The sequence below is a fragment of the Pinus tabuliformis genome, chromosome 8, assembly GCF_031772625.1.
Source record: "Pinus tabuliformis cultivar Carrire ecotype Pingquan chromosome 8, CPIR1, whole genome shotgun sequence".
Lineage (NCBI taxonomy): Eukaryota > Viridiplantae > Streptophyta > Pinopsida > Pinales > Pinaceae > Pinus > Pinus tabuliformis.
The window spans coordinates 1,411,076,214-1,411,082,687 of NC_142294.1; positions in this window are offsets into that span (position 1 = coordinate 1,411,076,214).

A 6,474-nucleotide genomic window follows, 5' to 3' on the forward strand; every position below is an offset into this window, starting at 1 on the left:
TTACTATCTTAAAATAAAAGAAAAGTGTAAATTATTATTAGGTTAATAGGGAAAGTGTAAAATATAATCATATTAATTGAGATGATACAAGATGCTTCGACATATTATTCATATTCCTTTATTATTATTATTATTTAATCTCTCCTTTTATATACTTTCCTATTCCCACTCACAAATATAATTTTTATGCATGATCCTCTTAAAATATACTTCTTATTCATTATTCTCTTAAAATAAAGAAAGTATAAAATATTATTATGGAAATGTAGAATACTATTATATTACGGTTCAATATGTTACTCTTTTAATTTTTCAGCATGAATACATTTGTTTGATTGGTGTCCTCCATTTTCATGGAACATGTTACATATCTTTGAGATTTGCTCTTTTTTTTCCAGAGTTCCCTATTCTTATTCGCAATAATTTATTTTTCGTTGTTACTTTCATAAAATAAGGGAAAGTATAATTTATTGTTATATGGTTAATTAAGATTATTTATTTGATTGGTTTTTTATACCTTTTATATAATTATTATATAAGATTATTTATAATTATTATGTATTATTAATTAAGATTATTTATTTGATTAGGTTTTATATTTTTATGATGATGATGATGGTAGTGGTCAACGTCCACTGAAACCAAACTTGGGCTATTGGACCTAAAGAAACAAATTATTTATTTTGATTTAAGATTTTATTCCTATACTCAAAAAGCTTGGAGAGAAGCGCCCTGAGCTCACTATAATTTTGACATTGTAAAAGGCTAGGAAGGTTAGTATTGTAACAAAGATTGTGAAATTGAGATCTAATGTGGTTGTAAGCAGGGCACTCTAAGAGGAAGTGGTTTTCATCCTCGATGTTCCTATTCTCACACATATGGCAAATCCTTTCCATCCATAGTGTTTTAGGAACTGCCCAACGAGGTGTTTCACTATAGAGCTCATGAGATTTCGTTCTAATCTTTTCTATATTAATTTTCTTCTTTCAGCTAGTTAAAATAGAGAGATACTTTTGATCTTTTAGGATCGGGTTGATGACCTTTTTATAATAACTTAATTTTCTTTTAGCCACTAAATCTTTCTCACACCACATTTTTTCTTTGAACTTAGAGGTAACAATATCTTTAATGTTATTAATGTTTTGCAATGCATCATTCTCGTTGATCTCCCAATATTTTAACCAGGCCCTTGTGTCTTTATGCCACCCCAGATTGAGCCTTAGCTGGTTTTGGCTAGAATTTAAAGCTAGCTTAGGAAGTCTATGATCATCTATTTATATAAATACGTCAAATAAGTTTTTGGTATTTTTTTTTGTCAAAAAATTGTAAATATTTTTAAGAAATATAAGTTTAAATTATTTAATTTTCAATATTTTAGTGTCTTTATTTTTTTTTATAATAATTAAACTTACTAATTCATCAAAAATACATTTTAAATAATAAAAAATAACAATTTTTCATAAGATCATATTAATAAATTTTACTTAAAAATTTTATTTTCTCAATTTATTTATATATATATTAAATTTTTCACATAAAAACATAAATTGAACTAATATTCGGACCACCAAAGTTAAACCAAGAATAAAAAGTATTTGACAGTCATTATGTATTCGATCATCCTTTGAATCACTCTTATAGTATCAACGGAATATCTCATGATTATGTAGGTGGATTATAATAATATTAAAATAATAATTCTTAAATTGAACAATTGAGAGAAGTATATTACTTAAACCAAGTGCTGGAAATATAAATAATTTATTTATAATTTATTTTTTGGAATGGAATAATTAACATTTTATTTTGAGCCAGTCATGATGAGGATTACGGCAGCAAATGCAACCGTCTTATTTTGATCACGGATGAACTTGAAAATGGCATCTAGAGTTAAGTGTGGGTTAATAATGGCCTCCAGAGTTAAGTGTTCGTTAATAAGATATAATCAAATATCAAATACTTTATATGGGTTGAATTATGAACTTTTTTTTTTAATTATTAATAATAAAATGAAAACCAATTTATTTATATTTCTTATTTTTGGAATGCGAAAAGTGACATTTTATTTCAGTCACTTTTTAACAAAGATTATTATAAAACATATAACAATTTAATATTCATATTAATCAACAAATCTTGGGAAGAGCAGGATGAGCTTTTGGAAACAGCATCTAAGGTTTAACATTAGTGGTTTTAAATGAAGATTATTATAAAACATATAACAATTTAATATTCATATTAATCCACAAATCTTAGGAAGAGAAGGATGAACTTTTGGAAATGACATTGATCCAGGTGGATGTTGGTGGCCACCCACCTATCCCATTTGGACCCCCACAACTGTCTCTTTCAGCTTTTTCAATTTCCTAAATTGTAGCACAGTTTACTATTTTTAGCATTTTTTCGGGTCCTGAACTTCCGGAGCCGTTTTGAGGCTCTAAACGACGTTTTTTTGGGAATCTGGGACAACATGGGTCTGTGGACCCATGTACTCAAATAGATCTTTCTAACTAGCTATCGTACGTGTCAAACGGAGATCGTATGCCAAAGCTACAACCCCGGGAAATTGATGTACCAATTTACCCAAACGGGGCCCACAATTTGGCGTTTCATCTTCTAGGGTTAGGTTTCGGGATGTGAAGGATTTTCCATTGTTTCTCAACAATAAATAGGCCTTCGAGCCTCATTGTAACACAGTTCAAAATAGTTCAGAGGCATGTAGCCACCATATCTCTTCTCAGAGATAGTTACCATCGCCCTAGCTAGTTTATTTCCATTACTGTTGTAAGCATATTTCAGTATTTTACATTAATGAAATGAAGTATTATTTCCGCTGCATATCTGTGTTTATGGTTATCTCTGTAATTTGTTGCGTTCCTGTTTAAATCCGGATCAGTGGTATTAGAGCGGTCTGCTTTTTCTCTGTTTTTCTTTGCATGTCCCCAACGAGGTCGGGATATAAGGAGTTAGGGCTTGAACTGGTCAAACCTTTGCAAGACTAGCCTCGCAAATCCCGACGGCCTCCCATGGTGGATGAGAAGAAAGATGAGGGGGCAGGAGATCCTATCAAAATCTTGCTCGAAGAAGCGCTCGAGCAGCAAAGGAATGCGATTATGGATAGCTTTGCGCAGATCCTTCAGCGACTACCCAGAGGCGACGCATCGGCTTCCAACAGTGACTCTGGAAATGCCACACCGTTTAAGGTACAAGTTAATTTTGAAATCCCAATCTTCGAGGGTCAAATAGATGCAGATGCCATAGATAAATGGTTAAATCTGCTAGATGGGTATTTTTCTGTTCACGAATTTTCAAGTCGGGAAAAGATTGTTTTCGCTCTTCTCAAAGCAGCCCCCCACGTCAAGGACTGGTGGGAAACCTTCTGTGAGCAGAAGGATGAAAGTACAGGCTCACTATTTTCAGCCGCACCCACTTAGAATGACTTCCGGGATGCCATCAAGGAGTAGTACTACCCTGTCGGAAGCTATGAGGACAAATACATCAAATGGACCACACTGCGGTAGGGATGAGACCAAGATGTGCCGGAGTTCACAAACATTTTTCATACCCTTCGAACACAGTTGGGTATCAAAGATTCTGAGCTGCATCTGGTACTCAAATACCGCGGCTGCCTACACAGATACATCCAGGAAGAGATGGGGTTCTTAAACATCTCCTCACTCGGCACAGCATACCGATACGCTGTCAAAATCGAAAAAAAGTTCAAACAAAAGAAGCGAGACTTTGGATCTGCAAATCCGAAGCCCAAAGGACAAATCCAAGGCGGGGTGACCCAAGACGACCCGTCGAAGCCGCAAGGAAAGAACAACACCACGAAGCCGAAGAAGGACACAGGAAAGTGGTGTGAGTTCCACAAGAGTCCCACTCATAACACAAGTGAGTGTCGGACCAAGCAGTCGCTGGTGGCTGAGTTGAAGGCTTCTGAATCAGATTATGTTCTGACCCTAAGCCAGAACTTGACAAGGGGAATGGCAAACGGAATCAGATCATTGATGCAGATCCCAGCGCCACTGTTGCCACTGCCAAGATCCAGAAGAATGACCCTGTAGATCCAGAAGAGGGGGAGCGTCTTTTCCACTCACAGATGTGGGTGAAGGGTTCGCCGCTACAATTCATTGTCGATAGTGGTAGCCAAAAGAACCTCATTTTAGCAGAGGTCGTGAAGCGGTTGGGCCTACCGACTACACCACACCCACAGCCATACAGTATCGGGTGGCTTCACGAAGGACGAGATCTGAAAGTTCGCCAGCTGTGCCGCCTTCCCTACAGCATCAAACCCTTCACAGACGAGGTATTTTGTGATGTTACACCTCTAGATGTTTGTGATGTATTATTAGGCCAGCCATACTTGTGGAGGCGACATGTTGTTTATGATTCTAGGCCTCGTGCTGTCATTATTTCTTTGAATAATTCATTATACAGGATACCGGAGGTAGCCCCACCTACCGCCACATCTTTGATCACTACTAAGAAAGGCAGCAAGCTCATCTCCCAGACTAGGAAATTCATATGTCTGGTTCACTCCCAAAGTAAGGGGAAGATCGTTGCTACATCCATGACCCCTGCAAAGGGTTCCTCCACGCAACAGCAGCAGCAAAGGGATACGGTCATGACAGAACACAGGAATAACTTCTCCTCACCCACAGGGGTACCACATAAGTTTCAGGTGGGCGACAAAGTTTTGTTACATCTGCAGAAAGAACGCCTTACAAGAGCCCATCAGAAGCTCCGACCACTCCGACATGGTCCTTACACCAGTACCAAGGCTACGGGAAACAATGCTTTGAAGCACAACATTCCTCCATTCCTTTGCTTGCACCGAGTGTTCAATGTGGACCATCGCCGACCATGCTTCCCACCATTTTTGGTCACAGCAGAGATTGCAGAACAGCTCACCAGAGACCCAGCTCAGCAGAAGCTTCCTCATCTCAGGGAGGAACTCAACGCAATGGGGACCATTGCTTCCTAAGGGGGGAGGAATGATCCAAGTGGATGTTGGTGGCCACCCATCTATCCCATTTGGACCCCCACAACTGTCTCTTTCAGCTTTTTCAATTTCCTAAATTGTAGCACAGTTTACTATTTTTAGCAGTTTTTCGGGTCCTAAACTTCTCGAGCCGTTTTCCTCCCAAAGTGGTAGTACTCAGATAGATCTTTCTAACAAGCTATCATATGCCAAAGTTACGACCCTGGGAAATTGATGTACCAATTTACCCAAACGGGGCCCACAATTTGGCGTTTCATCTTCTAGGGTTAGGTTTCGGGATGTGAAGGATTTTCCATTGTTTCTCAACAATAAATAGGCCTTCGAGCCTTATTGTAACACAGTTCAGAACAATTCAGAGGCATGCAGCCACCACATCTCTTCTCAGAGATAGCTACCATCGCCCTAGCTAGTTTATTTCCATTACTGTTGTAAGCATATTTCAGTATTTTACATTAATGAAATGAAGTATTATTTCCGCTGCATATCTGTGTTTATGGTTATCTCTGTAATTTGTTGCATTCCTGTTTAAATCGGATCAGACATTTAGGGTTTAACATTAGTGGTTTTAAAGGGTATGAATCGATGATAAAATACTTTGCACACATTAATGCTGAATTAATAATTAATAATTAAGATTTTTGATACTTATTATTTATTTTATTATATTTTAAATTATTTTTATTATATCTATAAAATAATTTAAATCATGAGTTCATACTTAACTATAATAGTATTAAAATAATAATATTAATGTGTATAGTTAAAAATCTTTTGTGTTCACATATACACAAGCATAATTTTAGAGGAATTAACAATTTTGTCGCTCTCATACTTACGTGAAATGAGGTCAATTCGAACCACTATTACTATAATCTCTAGGTGCACCAAACTTATCTTCATAAATGACACATATGATAGAAACTCTATGGGTTTGAAAATGAGGACCTTTCACTCAAATTTACATTTTTATGGGCTTTCCATGTGAGGTACTATTGAGTTAGTTAATAAAATGATATATATTTTTTATATCTCAAATGAAAATAATCAACATCCTATTTTGCCACATCATGATGAGCATTTCATGTCAAATATAATCATTCTACATTCACATTAGTGGACAACCACTACGAGATAAGGATAAGCTCTGAGAATGACATCGTATTGTTTATTGAGGGGCATAAATCAAAGATCAAATGTTTCATCCCTGTACACACCAATGTTCAATAAATATGTTGAAGACAGAATGAAGAGCATTCACTCCTACCATATCTATGAAATAAGTGAAATTATGAGTTTATATAAAAAAATATAATAGTATTAAAATAATAATATTAATTTTCATAATTGAGAAAGGTATATTGGATTAAGTATTATATATATATATATATATATATATATATATATATATATATTGAATGGAAAATGTTAACATCCTATTTGGTCACTTCATGGTGATAATTATCATAGAA